Below are 17708 nucleotides of genomic sequence, written 5' to 3' on the forward strand. Positions count from 1 at the left end.
GCAATTGATTTTTATTACCTGAAATGTGAAAAGTTGTTGGCTGCATAAAATAGAGTAATGGGTCACTACAGACTGAAACTTGCCTGGAGCTAGGTTGTCAGTCATCAATGCCTGTGGAGGGAGTCATGGATGGATGTCATTCTGCAATATCCAAAGAGTATTCAGCTGTGGGCATGGACCTGGACAAGTCTTCACCCACCTTACGGCCTGGAACAAGAATTGATGACAGGCGTGGAACTCCTGCCAAAACGAGCAGTCCTATGTCTTGTTCTCCAAGTCTCTTTGTAGTGTCCAGTGATGCAAGGCATATGTAATGATGTCATCCATCCATCCATCCATCCATCCATCCATCCATCCATCCATCTATCTATCTATCTATCTATCTATCTATCTATCTATCTATCTATCTATCTATCTATCTATCTATCTATCTATCTATCTATCTATCTATCTATCTATCTATCTATCGCAATACATATCTATATATTGCAATGACCACCGTGCTATCACAATACCTGTCACTGTATTGCAATACCCATCACTCTATCGCAATACCCACTCATCTGTCGCAATAGCTATCATGCTATTGCAACCCATTGATGTATCTCAATACTCATCACGCTATTGCAATACCCGTCAATGTATCGCAATACCCATCTATTGCAATATCCGTTGCCCTATCACAATACCCTTCTCTCTATCGCAACACCCATCCATCACAATACCTGTCTCTCTATCATGATATCTGTCACTCTATTGCAATACCTATCTATATATTGCAAGTCCATCGCTCTATTGGGATACCCATCACTCTATTGTGACACCCACCATCTAACACAATACCAGTCACCCTATCTCAATACCCACCATCTATCACAATGCCTGTCACTCTATCGCAATACCCTCCATCTATCACAATACCCGTCGCTCTATTGTGATACCCATTGCTCTATTGCAGGGGTGCCCAAACCCCGGCCCGGGGGCCACTTGTGGCCCTCAAGGCCTCTCTATGTGGCCCGCAGGGAGCCCCTAGCCTCCAATGATCCTCTGGCCCTCCAGAGATTTGTTGGAGCCCACACTGGCCCGATGCAACTGCTCTCAGCGTGAGGGCAACTGTTTGGCCTCTCAAGTGAGCTGTGGGATGAGGGCTCCCTCCACGGCTTGTTGTTTCACGTCTGTGATGCAGTAGGAGCAGCAAAGGAAAGGCCAGCCTTGCTTTGTTCAAGGCCTTTTATAGGCCTTGAACTACTGCAAGACCTTCATTCATTCATATAAGTTCATCTTTAATATATTCATTTATGTAAATTTATTCATATTTGAAATGTAAACTAATTCGGCCCCCCACACAGTGTCAGAGAGATGATGTGGCCCTCCTGCCAAAAACTTTGGACACCCCTACTCTATTGCAACACCACCATCTATTACAATACCCATTGCCCTATTGTGATACCCACCATCTATCATAATACCCATCGCTCTATAGCAATACCCACCCATCTATCACAATATCCGTCACTCTATTGCAATAGCTGTTGCTCTATCTGACCATGTTATTCCAACCCTATCCAATTTTCCAGGGCCAGTGCAACTGTGTCAATGGGGTGTGCACTGTGGTGGGGAGGGCACTCACAGAGACCCCTTTCAAGGTATGGGAACATTTGTTCTTTTATCTTGGGGCAGCATTGCAGCTGCACCAGTGAGGAAATTTGGATAGGATTGGGCCCAAAGGCATCAATAATACTCATGTTGACATTGCTATTACAACTCCTGCTACAGCAGCATTTGTATAGTGATTTCCGAGTGCTCCAAGCGCTTCACAGCATGGTCAAAATACCCGTAGTGATTTTACTAGGTATTGAAACAAAAGAATAGGAATTGATCCTGGAAACAGGAATAGTTTGAGTAAATGTGATTTGGCAGAGGCAGACATTTGGCTGCATTGTGGGAGATCAGACAAAATGGACCTCTCATTCATTGTCAATGGGAAGGAGATAAATGGGTGCTACCAGTTTCAGTGCTGGTGACTCTCCCCATGAGTCCTGGGAATTGCAGATCTAATTCTCAGAAACTCCTAACAGAAATGCGGAAATCTGCAGGTAAGAGAAAGTGGTGGTTAAACCTGTCTCAGTTTGTATCAGATGTTCTCTAAAGTCCCTTAGTTTAACCTTTGCCTCCCCTGGCTGCACAAACACTCACAGGGGCTGAACAGCAACCCTGCATTCAACAGTGTGTTCATGCTGTAGGTATGAATTTCAATAATTTGAATGCAAAGAGCCTTTGCCCTGGAACCTCCCTATAAACAGGACAAGGCAGGCAGGCAGGCAGGAAGGCAGGAAGGCAGGAAGGAAGGAAGGAAGGAAGGAAGGAAGGAAGGAAGGAATAGTGGAGGACAGATAGAAAAATCAGACAATCCATTAAAAGAAACTTAACTGAAGTACACAAATGAAAACGCAGAAAGTTAGGCTGGAATCTTTGCTGTGTGATCAAGACAGGCACACACACACAAATCCACTTGGGCCAACCTGGCAAAAATCCTTCTCCCAGTTCCCAGAAAATGGGCATTTGGCCATGCCGGCAGTGTTTCCCATGAACAGAATACAACGGGCTCTAATTGCCCCCCGAAAGAGGGAAGGGAGGGTGAATACGTCTGTTTCTTGGTTACAAAAGGGGGAGGAGGTGCCTCCAGGTCTGCCGCTGGCTATATGGCCAGCAGCCCAAAACTCATCAGCTGCATACGGGAGCAGTCTCTCTCCAACATGATGGTCATGCAGTAGGTTAAAAGGAATATTAAGAATTAATTTTCTGCAGAACACAGAATTGAACTGTTCTCTGTCAATAAGTAATAATGGCTGAGGGAGACAGTGTCACAAAAGGATTAGAAAATTCCATGGTAGGATAGCAATATCAATAACAATTAGAAGGGTACTTGAATTATCCATTCAGATATTTAGCATATTCCTAACTCCTTACACTTCCTAAAACTGGGAGCAGATGGCAGGGAATTATTCATATGGGTATACCTGAATGGCAAATGTATCGTGACATCGCAATTCTAACCTGCGATGGCACAGCCAGGCTGTAAGGCCTGTGTTGTGTCCAGCACAGGTTAAGAGGAGGTTGGAGGTCTATTCAGGGTAAGGGAATATTTTTCCCTTAACAAGCTGGGCAAAGCCCCAGCCTGCCCTATGCGGCTCCAGCTATTTAGGAGGCCAGCGAAGTGCTGCAAGACCCAGGAAGGGGGTTAGGATAAGGCAGGAGCCTAGTCTGCCATTCCCACCCCCTCTCTGACCTGGTCCATCCCCTGTTCTGCTTTTCACCCACCCAAAAACACCCTTCTGCACCTCTGACCCTCCTATAATAATAATAATAATAATAATAATAATAATAATAATAATAATAATAATAATAATAATAATAAAACTTTATTTTTATCCCGCCCTTCTCCCAAAAAGGGACCCAGGGCAGCTAACAACATATAAAACAAATTAAAACATAATTTCACAGATAAAAACATATTAAAAAACACATTAGCAGAACCCATAAAAACAGTAGTCAGAAGAGTCAGAATAAAAGAGCATAAAACAGCAGTTCTTAGAGGAATCGGGCCTGTAAAAAAGCAACTAAAAGATATATAAAAGATGTTAAAAAGGCCAGAACGTCAGAAGGCTTGGTTAAACAACAAGGTCTTCAGACCTCATCGAAAGGACTCAAGAGAGGGAGCCAGTCTCAAGTCAAGGGGAAGGGAGTTCCACAACGTTGGTGCCACTACTGAGAAGGCCCTATTTCTTGCCGCCGCCCCACATACCTCCTTAGGCGGCGGCACTTGTAAAAAGGCCTTCTCTGATGACCTGAGAGGACGAGCCGGATTGTACGGGAGTAGGCGATCTCTAAGATAACCTGGCCCAGAGCAGTATAGGGCTTTAAAGGTCAAAACCAGCACCTTGAATTGGGCCCGGAAACGAATGGGCAGCCAATGTAGCCCCCGGAGAAGCGGGCTGACAGAGTCAAACCGCCTACCTCCAGTGACCACACGGGCCACCGCATTCTGCACTAATTGCAGTTTCCGAACCGTCTTCAGGGGCAGCCCCACATAAAGCGCGTTACAATAATCTAACCTCGATGTCACCGTAGCATGGATGACTATCATGCTCCCCCACCCCTGTGCTCCTATCATCCTCCCCCACCCCTGTGCTGCTCAGGCCTGTGGATACTGGCTGGATTGCAGTCTGATCATGTAGATTCCTGCCTATAAAGTCTTCTTGGTGAGAACTGCTTGCAAGTTTGGCTAACAAAGCGGATAGTAAAAGGCACAGACAAAGCAAAGCTATGCTAAATTTGGAGTGCGCATTCAGAGCATACTGAACAGTTTTTATCCCACAGCCATAATTACATTGAATAAGGTGATATAGTTGTTACCATGCTCCTGGGCATTATGGTCTGTTATACTGTTTTTATATTATGATGCATGTTGTATAGAATGTGTGGGTGAGTGTGTAGAGTGTGACTGTTGGAATTGTAGTATATATTTATGCTTGTATCTCAAAGGTGCATAAATTTCGTTGTGCTGTAGCACAATGGCAATAAAGTTACTACTACGACGACTACTACTACTTTGGTGAGGGATATGGAGAAGGGGATGTTACCAAAAAGGGCTGTTTTGTATAGGGGAATAATTACACTGCCCTTATTGGAAGCTTCAGGACCATAGGCTGGATAACAAGACGGCATAATGCAGAGAAATTCCCTTTTAGCTTAAGGAGGAGACTGAAAGAAAGTTAACTTTTAATAAAAGATTATATTTTTATTACAAAAACACACAGGTAAACATAATGCACATGAAAAATGGTAAGTATATGTTTCTTGGTTCCTAGTACTTGCATCTAGCGTACCTAGCTTTATGGTGGTTGCATGTGAAAAGTATTTGGTGCATCTGAGGAAATTAGAAAGGGAACGGTTGTAGGGAAGGATTTTAGGGGTCCCTGGTCTGCCAAACCCAGTTGCTAACTAAAGATGGGGAGAGAAGGGGAGAAAAGGGAGGGGAAGAGTTTCAGGCAGCAGATAGTTACCTGTCCTGCAGAGCAGTTGGGGGGGGGGTCCTGAGAATGAGACCCTCTGCCTTGGAGGGCGAGTCAGAGAGAGAGCATGTGGCATCCAGCCCTCTCTTAAAAAGGGTTTTTGCTGACCTGGAGCTGACCTGGATGTGCTTGCTTACTACACACAGTGGGGTACTTGCAATATGTAAATCATCATGTTGGCATCCTTTAGTCTCGGAAAACTCTGGTATTGTGCTCTGAATGGTGGTTCTGGAACAGTGTCCTCTCCAGTGCGCGAAGCCTGGGTAAAGTAGGTATGGAGGACAGGCTGTTACCCATGCAGCAAATCCCCCCCTCCACGTCGCTGAAATGGTCCAATGGAAAGGCAGAGGCCAATACGGTTGGTTCCAGCGGCGTCGCAGGAGTTGCCAGAACGTGACTGTGTTCAGCCATGAACTGCCTCAGGGACTCCAGCTCCTGATTTTGCCTTGAGGTTGACTCCTGAAGCCTTTTCCTTAACTGGATGTAGCCACAAGGCAGTGGAGTTTTGGGATCAGAGTTTTCCTTCTCTCTGATGAGCTGCCTTCCCAGGCTGACGAGCCCCATCTACCTGGTGGCTGTTTAGTCGCCTCTTACGACAAGTACAGCCAAATTGAGGGCCTATTCTAATCCCCAGCCCCCAGGGGATAATACGAATATGTAAAACATTGAAAGGATTATCAGCAAAATTCTTCCTAGCTGGGGGAACTTACACAATGAATACATTAACCCAGGAAAGCAGTTCAAATTTGCATAGAGTACTTAAGCAGTGATTGAGTTAAAACAATGCAATGAACAGGAGACACTTAAAAAACAATGATTTACTATGCAAGACTTCTTCCTCCTAGAGAGGTGGATGTTGTAACCATGAGCTTGTGGCTTGACCTGATTTTGACCTGTGTGTTGAGGTTTAATGTGTTTGCATAAACAGTGATTGGATTAGGAGACACTTTTGCATAAACAGTGACTGGGTTAAAACAATACAATGCCATGAGCTTGTAGCTTGACCAGAGTTTTTGGAAGTTTGGCCTGTGAGAAGTTTGGCCTGCAACCAGATATAAAATCACAACTAAGGAAAAAGGGGATTTTCACGTAACAGGGAAGGAGAAATTAATGTGTGGTGTGCCTCCAGAATAAACACATGTTTATAAATCCAAGATTCTTGACCTGGGAAATCTAGCAGTGAAACCCAGATTTTTAATTGCTGCAGCACTTTATTAGCTTGCAAGTGGAAGGAGCTACTAACTTGCTTTTGTTGGATGTTAGCATCACCACTACAGATGGCCAGAGGATGCCACTACAGCTACCAGCTCAGCAGGGGTCATGTGACATAAGGCTCCAATAGGGCTCTACCTGGTCCTATAAAGCTGCTAACTCTGACCTGATTCTTATATCTGATCAATTCCTTTTTCCAAGCACAGACTGAGCTGTTTATAGACATCCTCTTGCTTCTTGGCTTGCCTCTAGATACCACCCTTGACAATAAAGTTGTCATCATCATGACCTTGTACAGCAGTTCGCTGACCCCTCTCCTTCAAGTGCTTTGTAAGTTTCATCTTTAAACAGTTCCTTTTAAGTGAGATAAGTGGTTGACAAGACACAGCAGCAAGGGGAATTTACTCAAGGTATTTATCCTTCCCTGGAGGAGTCTGAATCTCTCCCAGGTACCCTATTATCTCATTACACCTTTAGTAAACAGCTCGGCTTCTTGAAAAAAAGAAAAAGTATCCTGCTTTTGCTTCTGTGTGCCTTAGACTCTAGTAGAAGGCATTAGGTCATCCTAGATGTTTGAGGAAAACAAGCCAGTTGTCACCTTTGGAATGAGAACATGTTCGTTCTGTTCTTATATACCTTGTGATGGTAATAGACAAATCTCTCAGGTTTCTTTTGAGTTGCTTTGCAGTGATTTAGAAATAGGTGCATGCCTGTGAACATACAGGATTCTCTCGAAATATCTGCATCTGTTTACAAAGTGGGTGCATATAAGTAGAGGGAACAGTGTGGGGCAGGGTCCACGTTCAACCAGTTTATTTACACAGCAAAGCTCTTGGATTTTCTTAACTGAGTAACGCAGGGAGTGAGTGGGCTGGAAGTAATCAGAGATCAATATGAAATGCAAATATGTAAAATACACATGTATTTTAATTACAGATCTCTCTCTTCCATTCCTTTCAAATGAAGGAGGTGTTGTTAAGTTATACACTATGTAGAGTAGGGGGGGTGGGAGAGGTGTGAGAGCAGAAGACAGTAATGCCTAATACTGGATTGGTTTAGTAAGATTGATAGCACCCCCAAGTGCTCATTAGTGCAAATAGATTTACATCTGAAATTTTGGTCTGGTGTAAAATAATAAATTTTGTGCTATAGGGATGAGATTTCCTTTGCAGGAAATCCTGGTGAATAGCTGACACTAAACTGACACTGAAATTGACACTTTAGCTGCTCTTCAGGCATGCAGCAACAAAACTGACGAAACTGACTAGACTCCAGTAGGGGCTCCATACATTAAAGGGAGTGTCTGTCAGACGCTTCCTTCCCCCCGGTAGATCTCCGGGCCTTGCTGGGTTTCAAAGTAGCTCTCGAGCCAAAAAAGTGTGAGCACCCCCTGCATTAGGGTTTCCAGGAACCTAACCCTAGCAGATAAAAAGATAAAAAGAACTGACTGTAGATGCTTGAACACGGAGCTACAGAAGAGTACTATGGTGTTACAAAGTTTTACAGGCCAGTCCTAGGCATGTCTACTAAGGTGTAAGTCCCATTATGTTTAATAGGACTTACTCCCCAGAAAGTCTGTATAGGATTGCAGCCTTAAAGAGGATGTTTCACATGCTGATGTGGCTGTATTGAGAAAGCTGCTGTGTCTCATCTCCTTTTCGGTTTATTGAAAAGAAGAAAGGCCTTTCAGGAAACGATTAATGCACATCCTTCCTAGTCTAAAATAGACTGATGCCTCCCTTTTATGAAAGATTCTTATCACTCCATCAGTACTGGAAAACAAGCCTGATATTTTGAGTGACCTGCATTCTGTTTCTTAAAAAAAAGTCACTGTTGAACACTTTTAAACCTAAAGCTCACAAAAGGCTTTCTCCCCCCCGCCATCCAGTTTGTAAAGTTTGCAAAGTCTACATGCTCTCTATATAGGCCAATTTTTCTGTTTTAATTAACCTGCATAATAGCTGAGCTTGTGAAGGATTTTCACACTGGAGTAGCACCTCACACTGTTAGCAGAACATTATCTTGCTTAGCCCTAATCACCACTAATGTTGCTCAGGAAAATTAAATGAAGACATTAACACTTTGTAATACGTACTTTAGGTGAAAGTGATTACAGCCAAAAAGCAAACGACAAGATGGTTGTTGGAAACCAAAAGCAGCAGAGAAGTAGAGCAGGCCTTGTATAGTGGTATCTCCCTTTAAAGAAAGGGGGGGGGAAGAGTATTGGCAGGACTTTGTTTTGGCTATCCTTGTTCTTGTTTTTCATTCTCTGACAATAAAGCTACTGCTTCAAACAAGGGACTTGAAGAGACACTTTCATGCTTCTCTGCATTAAGGAGCTGTCTCTGACTTGAGCTGGTGCCGGATGACGAAGTCAGTTCATGGGAAGGATCAGAACCAGAATTGGCTAGTAGCTATGCAATTGTCAGGTCAAAAAGGCTGAGCCAAAGATGTGGTTGAAAGCAAGCAAAGCTCACTGTTTGTAGGGAGAAGATTCAATCAGTAGGATGTAAACATACAGCTCTTTGGTCCAATCCCAGGCCTCAGCAATAGCTAAAGTTCAGCCCTGATTATGGATGAACAGTTGAGTTGAATGGTTTAGCCCAGGGGTGCCCAAACTCCAGCCCTGGGGCCATTTGTGGCCCTTGAGGACTTCCAATCAGGCCCACAGGGAGCCCCTAGTCTCCAATGAGCCTCTGGCCCTCTGGAGACTTGCTGGAGCCCATGCTGGCCTGATGCAACTGCTCTCAGCATGCCGGCAAACTGTTTGACCTCTTGTGTGAGCTGTGGGACGAAGGCTGTCTTCAGCAGCAGCAAAGGAAAGGCCAACCTTGCTTTGTGCAAGGCCTTTTATAGGCCTTGAGCTATTGCAAGACCTTCGTACGTAAGTTCCATCTGTAATATATTCATTTATTTAAATTTATTCAAATTGACATGTAAATTAATCCCCCCCCCCAGCTCCTGACACAGTGTCAGAGAGATGATGTGGCTCTCCTGCCAAAAAGTTTGGGCACCCCTGGTTTAGCCTCAGACCCATCCTACCAGCTGGGAGATAGTGAGGTATCAGAGATTCCCCAGGGCTGGAGCCCCCTTGAACCCTTGAGCCTGTACACAAGCCCTGGCCAGAACTCAGGAGGGATATGAAGGAGAGAAGGAAGCTAAGACCCAAGGCCAGAGGGCTGAAGCTTCTTCACTTTCTAGAGAAGGAGGAAGAGCCAGTCTCATCCTGAAGGGATTTCAAGCCTCAGTCCATCTCTGGCCCTGGTCAGAGCAAGTGATTCACTTGCAACTTGGGGCTGATTAGAATTATGTACAGGGCTGGAGATGGCCTTTTAGCAAGCTGTTCCACCTGAATGCACCTGTTGTGTGAGAAATGCAGCACTCCTATTATATATACAAACAATATAAGGTTGGGGCCAATTAAGAATTTTTTTTGCCATTCTGCTAGATTTTTTTAAAAAATTGTTTGTTTATTGCTCACTCCATGCTATGAAGCAGAAGGGTTGTTTAGGAACTTGGGTCGTTTGGTTGAAACTAGCAGGACAGTGCAGGTCTGGGAGGAGTAAGAAAGGATTGGTAACCATTAGATAGGTATTCAGGGAAGAGAGGACTGGATTGCAGCCCTTCAAGTCTCTACTGCATGTGGGAGCCTAGTCAGGTTCTTTGGGCTACATCTGCAATCACTTTATAATTGTTGGGTATGGGGAGAAGGTAATTGTAAGAGAACTTATATTAATGGTGATCATGGAAAGGCATTGACCCATGCAGTCTAGATCAGGGGTCTCCAAACTCCGGCCCGGGGGCAGATGCAGCCTGCAGCAAGCCTCTATCTGGCCCACAGCCAGGCTCTTGTCCCCTGAAAGCCTCTGGCCCACTCAATTAAACACAACCAGAGCTGTGCTCTGGTTGTGTCTGGAGGGTGTTCTGAGGGCCAGAGAGGTTGAATGAATGAGCCCATTCATTCATTTATTCACTCATCTAAGTTCCATCTCTAATTTATTTATTTAAATTTTATATTTAAATTTTTTTTTAAATTATGCCAGATATTTGATGCGGCCCTCTGACCAAAAAGTTTGGAGACCCCTAGAGACCTGATAAGTCCCTCCTCTATGGCTTCCATTTACCAATGGCAAGCCGAACATCTTCGGACCAAATACACATTAACTTATCATATAAAGCGACTCTCTTTTATGACACGTCCTGTCCCAGGAGGATGTGGTGCTGATCGCATTGTTTACATGTCTTAATAGACACGTTCCTGGAGGACAGATCAATCAAAGAGCCAGGATGGTGTATTGGTTTGGGAGTTGAACCTAGATTGGGAAGAACCAGGTTCAAATCCCTGCTTATCCATGAAGCTTCCTAGGTGCCCTTGGGCCTGTCATTGTCTCTCAGCCTCACCTACCTTGTGAGAACAAAAAGAAGGATAAATTATGTTCACCACCCTGAGCTGCTTGGAGGAAGCATGGTATGAAAATGTGAAAAATATATAAATGGCTACCAGCCAACTTAACTGAGTGGAACCTACATGTTAAGAGAGACTATGGCATGCCAGTGGGGTGTAGTGCAACATTTAAATTTGGCTACTGTCTTCATACTTCACTGAGAGAGGGAGGGCTTCCCAGATGCTGCCCTGGACATACTTTTGCATTAATCCATCAAAATTCTCCTTTTGCTCTTCACCTATTCCTCTTTTGGTTGACTCCTGAAGCCTTTTCCACAACTGGATGTAGCCACAAGGCAGTGGAGGTTTGGGATCAGAGTTTTCCTTCTCTCAGATGAGCTGCCTTCCCAGGCTGACCAGTTCAGCCTGGTCAAAATCAGTTCAACCAGTTCAAAATCAGGAGCCGGAGTCCCTGAGGCAGTTCATGGCTGAACACAGTCACGCTCTGGCAACTCCTGCGACGCCGCTGGAACCAACCGTATTGGCTTCTGCCTTTCCATTGGACCATTCCAGCAACGTGGAGAGGGGGGATTTGCTGCATGGGTAACAACATATCCTCCATACCTTCTTTACCCAGGCTTCGCGCACTGGAGAGGACACTCCAACTTCACCATATGGCGTCGGCACAACACGGGAAGCAGCAGTTCACCGGTTATAAGTCATCGCTCAATTGGCGTAGAGCGTGACGCCAGGGACTGCTTCCGACGGTGGGAGAGAGCATTATATCTCATTGGGCAGCTACCGCCCGCCTTAAGCTGGGCAGACCCCAGCCAGTAAGGTGTTGCCTTGCCACGGTCCGTTAACCTCATGGGGTGCATGGGGTTTAGGGTGAAAACCGACAAGCGGATCGACAACTCTGCACCATGCAAGAGAAAACAGACAGACCAGGGACACACTACACTTGCTCCCAGTGTGAAAGGGATTGTCACTCCCGAATCGGCCTTTTCAGCCACACTAGACGCTGTTCCAGAACCACCATTCAGAGCGCGATACCATAGTCTTCTGAGACTGAAGGTTGCCAACTAACCTATTCCTCTTTTACTAGGCTGTCATTTTGTAGCCATTTCCCTAAAGCTACCCTAAACATTCACTATCTAAAATTTGTCCTTCTAACTTTCTGACAGCCAAGCAAGGGTGGAATTAGCAAACCAGCTGTTGTAATTTTGCACATCCCCTTTCCCCCCTGTAAAGACAGAAATGGCACTTCTATAATTATGACAGTTTGGAGATAATTTTAACCGGAAGTCATTATTCAGGGAAGGGGGAAAAGCAAAAAACAAACAAAAAACTGCTGCCCCAACTTCTACTCCCCCCCCCCCATTTCTCTAGCACAAAAGAGGATTCTCACCACATTGAACTGGCTGTCAAACACACCAGAAGAAATAAAGAGGTGCTAATACAACACAGCTTGGAACTCAGAAATAAGATTAAAGGCAAGCACTTGAGAGCTCAGGGCTTGTGGGAAAGGAAAAACGAAAAAGAAAATAGAACTAGGTTTTAGTTGCCTGGAAGAAAAGCTGACAGACACAAGCCTTTGAGGTTGTTAAAATAAGAACCCTCATTACATCATGCTGCTACGGTGAAAATGGGCTTGGTGGGATCTTTAATTTGGACCAGGAGCTTAATTTTTCTTTTGGAGGTGAAATGTGGCGAGTCTGCTGATGCATGTTTTGTGGTTCAGAGATCTTAATTTTCCAGGAATAGGCACGAGGTTTTTTTGTGGGGGCTTTTTTCAAGGGCTGGTAAGGAGGTGAGCAGGCGTCTTTTGTAAAGACTAGTGGATCCGTTAAGCTAACTCATAAGCTGTGTGGTGACCTTGCATCATTTCTCTGTAAACATGGTGTGGTTTCTCGGGTGCTTTGGAAAGTCACGTTTGCCCTTACGCCCTTGGCCCCTACAAATCCTGTAAGGATTACCTTGCTATTTCTGCACCTCCCTTATGTGGCTGAGGGTCCAATCCTATCCAATTTTCCAATTCTGGTGCAGCCATGTCAATGGGGTGTCCGCTGTATCCTGTGGTGGAGAGGCAGTCCCAGAGGCCTCCTCAAGGTATGGGAACATTTGTTCCCATAACTTGAGGCTGCATTGCAGTTGCACCGGTGCTGGAAAGTTGGATAGGATGGGGCCCTGAGGCTGCAATCCTAACCACACTTTCCTGAGAGTAAGCCCCATTGAACAAAATAGGACTTCGTTCTGAGTAGACCTGGTTAGGCTTGTGCCCTGATACTGCAGGAAATTTGAGCAGGATTTCACGTAGGGATGTGTAGAGCCTTCCTTATTATTCTACACATATTTCTGCCTCGTGGAAAAGTGATATTGCATGTTGGGGACACTGACCTGAGAAGTTGGATTTGCATTTTTTGTATGATATTCTGAATAGCTGGCAGTTTTTTTTTTTTAACAAAAGGGTGCAGAACTTCCTTGGGCTGACTGGCTTGCTTTTGTGCAAGAGCTGAGCTGTTGTAAGTTGGTGGCTTTTTTTTTTTTTTTCTCATACTGACCCACTTGCTGTTGCTTATTTCTCCCCATGTATTGCCCAGGCAGCTTGCTTTTACTCATTGCTCTTTCCCATCTAAGAGCTAACCTGCTTGCTATTACTGGTTTGTCATTGGGCATGATGTCAGGCTATTTCTCAAAAGACCAGGCTATTTCACTTGCTTCTTTGTATGGCTTTTATCATACCCTGCTAACTGGTGCAGGTTGTGAGCCTGCTGTAAGCCTTCCTCACTGGCCAAGTATGTGACGTTTCTTTGGGAGGTATTGTTAACACTTGTGATAAACATAACTGTTTCATCTGGTGTTAGGCTGATGGGTTGATGTCTGCCTTCTCTCCCTTGCAATAGTGCTGTGACTCAGTTGCTTCTTTCAGACCAAGTAGTTACCCTTCCCCAATGGTTCTACTGGTTTTTTCCTCTTTTTATTAATGATTTTACAGGTGGGACCTCAGTAACCACTGATATGACTCACCATTAATTCTGAGACCCACCTTTAAATGCCTTGTAACAAGGAAAAAAGCACCAAAATCCCATTTTCTACCTTCGCACTGTTAAATAATTATAATTTCATTCCATTAGATTTCATTATTCACCCAATATAGTGGCTGAATGAGGAGTAGTGTCTATACCAATGCATCCTGGGGTGACAGTGGAGGAGCAAGAAACTCAGAAGTGGGTCTTTAAAGCTATTTTTCCACTGATTTGGTATCTACCGATCTTTTTTTTTTAAATCCACTGGGAGTTCTGGAATAGAATCCCAGTGGATAACGAGGCATGACCTGTACTTATTGTTTTATGCATTGTGCATTTTATTGTGAAACTTTGTAAGCTGCCTTGGGCATTTGCTTTGGCATGGAAAGGCAGGATATAATTTATTTATTTATTTATTTAAAATGCTTATACCCTACCTTTCCAAAAGTTCAAGGTGGCTTATAAAACTTAAAACACAGCACAGAATGATTTAAAAAAAAAGTTAAATCTAGATCATTTAAAACCAGCACAGGAGTAATATAGTAATCCTAAAAACCCATAGGTGATGACAAGTTAAACAAAAATACACAACCAACTAAAAATAAATTAAAAAGCATCATTCAGGCATCCGGTGGTGAATGCAAAATTCTGTTGCCTAAGATCCTGATTTTGAGGCTTATGTGGTGAGAGGGCACCCCACTTAGACTGCTTGCTCAGCAATTACTCTTTTCATGTCAAGGTCAGGAATGATTTCTACTTCTAGTGTTCTGAAGTCATATCTTTGGTGTCACCATCATTTGTTTTGGGTTCCTGGACCTTTTTACTGGAACTGTTTTTGTGTTATGAGACCTTCTCCATGATCTTAGATTGCCTGCGCTGTGTTGATCTATGTCTCCGATGAGAGAGAGAAAGGCAGCTAGCGTCCCTGTATGGCACGCTAGCAATGATTGCCAGGCTTGACCCCCTATCAGCCGGCAGCAGGGCTTTGCTGCCAGCTGATTGGATGGCTGGCCTTAGGGGGCGGGCCAACTGAGCCTGATCTGGCGCGCAGGCACTAGACCTGGCTCAGTTCCGGTGTCCAATCTAAGCCAGCAAGGGCAGGGATGAACCAGAACCGCTCCCAAGATGCTTGACTGGCTCAGGGAGGCAGGCTGGCTAGCCCCTTGTCTGAACTTGGGGGCCTTGCAGGGGTGACCTGAAGGCATAGCAGTTTGGCTGACTTACCCTCTTCGGGTGACGGTGAAAGGCGGGCTTAGTAATAATTGAGCTACGCCTGGAGTCGGGTGGACGCCCTATGAGACTGGGGGACGTAGACGGCTAGGGCCGTTTCCCCCATTTAGAACCCCGCACTTAGTTTGGGTATTGTTTACCTATTTTGCCTTGTTGCTCTTGTTGTAATTTAATAAAGTGGCCCATTTAATCCCATACCTGTTGTCAGCTGTATTTATTGGGGAATGCATGGTAACTGATTTTTTTTTTTTAAGAGACTTTTCCTGACCTTGGTAGGCTGGGTGAACAAGTCTCTGACCTTTTTCTTTCCTTATTTTCTGAAGAGATGTGTCAACTCTCAAGGCCTTTTCTAGTATGCCTACCTCCATCATGAAATTTGTCCATTGATATGGAGCAAAATTCTCAATAAGAAATATGGCATCCTGACACCATATAAACTTAGTACTTATTATGCTTCTGTCTTGATTATAATTCCTCTGCTTAAAAAAAAATCGCTTCTTTCAATTCACAATTAGCTAATGAATAGCAATAAGCTTATTAAGCAGAGTTGTGTTTAATTTGGCACCGAATGCTATGCCAAGAAAAGTTGAATACTGTTGCATAAATTGTGCAAATGACACATGTCACATCTGAGAGGGATTGCCTTGTTAGTCTGTGGCAGTAAAAACAGCAAACACTTGGTGCCACTTAATGATGAATGAATCCGTAACTGGGATAAGCTTTTTGTGAACTGGGCCCCCCACATTGTTCCATGCATGAAAGTGATAAGAGTAGGTGATAGCTATACATGTCCACTAATACCAAGAAAGCAGGAAAAAATGGCTGGTTTTTGTTTTACAAAGTGGGACCAAAATATCAAGCAGTGAATGGGAGCCAAAGTACTGGATAATCATGCAAGAAGCAGAGTTTGTTTCCGCACTGTCCAATGAACACTCGAGACAACAGATATGGGAGAAAGGGCAACTTTATTTCATGTTACCAAGAGAAGCAGAGGCTGAGACCTGCAGCATCCAAGGCAGCAAAAGCCCCTGTGGTGCGGGGAGGGACCTCTGGGCGGTACCAGAAACCTCTGCCCCCAGGCGGGCATGCACCCGACTCCAAGTCGCGCCCCGCTACTGGGACGGCGCGTCTCATCCATGTCTATCCCTTAAGGGGAAGGCAGCTGGACCACAGACTGCGCCACCTCGAGCCGCTGAGCCTCTGAGGTGTGCCCCGCGGTCCCGGCCCAGGGCCCCGTCTACGTCCTCGTGCCGCCAAGCCCCTGAGGACTGAAATAGGGTTTTGCCCTGCCTATGCCGCCTGAAGGTGCATGCCAAAGTCCCATTCACGCCTCCTAACCCGCACCACCTGCCCTCCTAAAGTGACCAATGGCAGCTTGCAAACAGGGGGGGGGGTGTAACCCCCTGGCCCATAACAGTCTGGGGTAGGCAAAAAAACTGCCTGCCCTTTGGCCAATCTTGGCAGGCAGCAAAAAATTCCTACCCGGCCCCAAATGGTGACCAGTTAAACTCAGACTGCCTCTAGGGCGGGCGGGCGGGTATTCCCACGGTGCCCACGTGCACAAGGAGGAAGAGGGCTGGGTCTCGTCCCCTTTTAAAGGTCTGCCGTGGCTGCCAGACCCCGCCCCCTTCACCTCCCCCTTGGGGTAGGGACAGGACTCTCGTGTCCTGGCCAGGGCCAAACAAACTCCGACCACCTCTTTAATGGGGTGCTCGGGATTGGTTTCCTTAGCCAACATCTAGCTGATGGAGCACCATTGAGAAGGCTGTGCTTATTTAAAAGATTTGTCAGAAACTATGGGGACTGTGATGTTCGGGAATGATACCTGTCTTCCAGTTTGTGCAGGATGAAATTACCTTCATTTTTTGAAATACTGACCACTCAAAACTATCCACTTTTTAGAGGCTATGGTTACAAGCTGAGTGACAAAAATGTGTTTTGGGGAATTGAAATGGCTGTCTTTCAAGTGCTAAGACTTCTTGCTTCTGATCATTCAACTGATCAACAAGGCACTAGAAGGAAGTGGGGGAGTCTTGAGCAAAAAGGTCCATTATACATGTACCAGTTGCAGCTCAAGGTTAAATTTCATAACCACAGGGAAGCAGAAGCTATTTTGGATGGGGGACTGTAAAATGTTGGGGTAGCACAGCAGTTAAGAGACTGAGGGCCAAATCCTATCCAATTTTCCAGTGCAGGTGCAGCTGTACCAATAGGGTGTGCACTGTATCCTGTGGTGGGGAGGAAGTCACAAAGACCTTCTCAAGGTATGGGAACACTTTTTCCCTTGCCTCAGGGCTGCATTGCTACTGCACTGGTGCTGGAATGTTGGATAGGATTGGGCCCTGAACCATGAGTGATGAAGTCCCTAATGCGAATCTTGACTCTGCCGTGAACTTACTAGATAGCCTAAAACAAACTACACCCCCTTTCAGTCTTAACCCCTCCCCCATGCAGAGATACTAGCCTGCTTTACAAGATGGTAGTTAGGGGTACAGTGGGATAATTTCTACAGCATGTATAGGCCTCCTAATTAATGTAATAGGGAGAGGTGGGATTAAACAGTGATAACAAAATAAAAACATATAGCACAGCTTTCTGCACTTCTCATTTTTCTAAAAAAACACAAAATCTGCATTAAAAATCTGTTTTATTTGGTTTTTTATTTAATGGAGGGGTGCATAGGTCATGACTGTGGCTGCATCTACTGATACTATGCCAGCTATATCACCTACCTAGTATAAGTTTAAAGCAATTATAATTATGATGTAGATTTTGAATAAA

At 44.9% G+C, this 17708-nt stretch overlaps 1 long non-coding RNA gene across 2 annotated transcripts in view; it reads right to left on the reverse strand.

Annotated features, from left to right (window-relative positions):
* LOC136662357 (uncharacterized) overlaps positions 1-17708 on the reverse strand; it is a 54813-nt gene that overhangs the window by 4999 nt on the left and 32106 nt on the right. Inside the window, exon 3 of one of the 2 annotated variants that reach the window (XR_010794978.1) lies at positions 138-207. The exons of the other annotated variant lie outside the window; for it this stretch is intronic. This is a non-coding gene — a long non-coding RNA (uncharacterized lncRNA). Of the gene's footprint in view, positions 1-137; positions 208-17708 lie in introns of those variants that run through there. 2 annotated transcript variants of the gene reach the window in all.

This window comes from Tiliqua scincoides, chromosome 11 (assembly GCF_035046505.1).
Source record: "Tiliqua scincoides isolate rTilSci1 chromosome 11, rTilSci1.hap2, whole genome shotgun sequence".
Taxonomy (NCBI): domain Eukaryota; kingdom Metazoa; phylum Chordata; class Lepidosauria; order Squamata; family Scincidae; genus Tiliqua; species Tiliqua scincoides.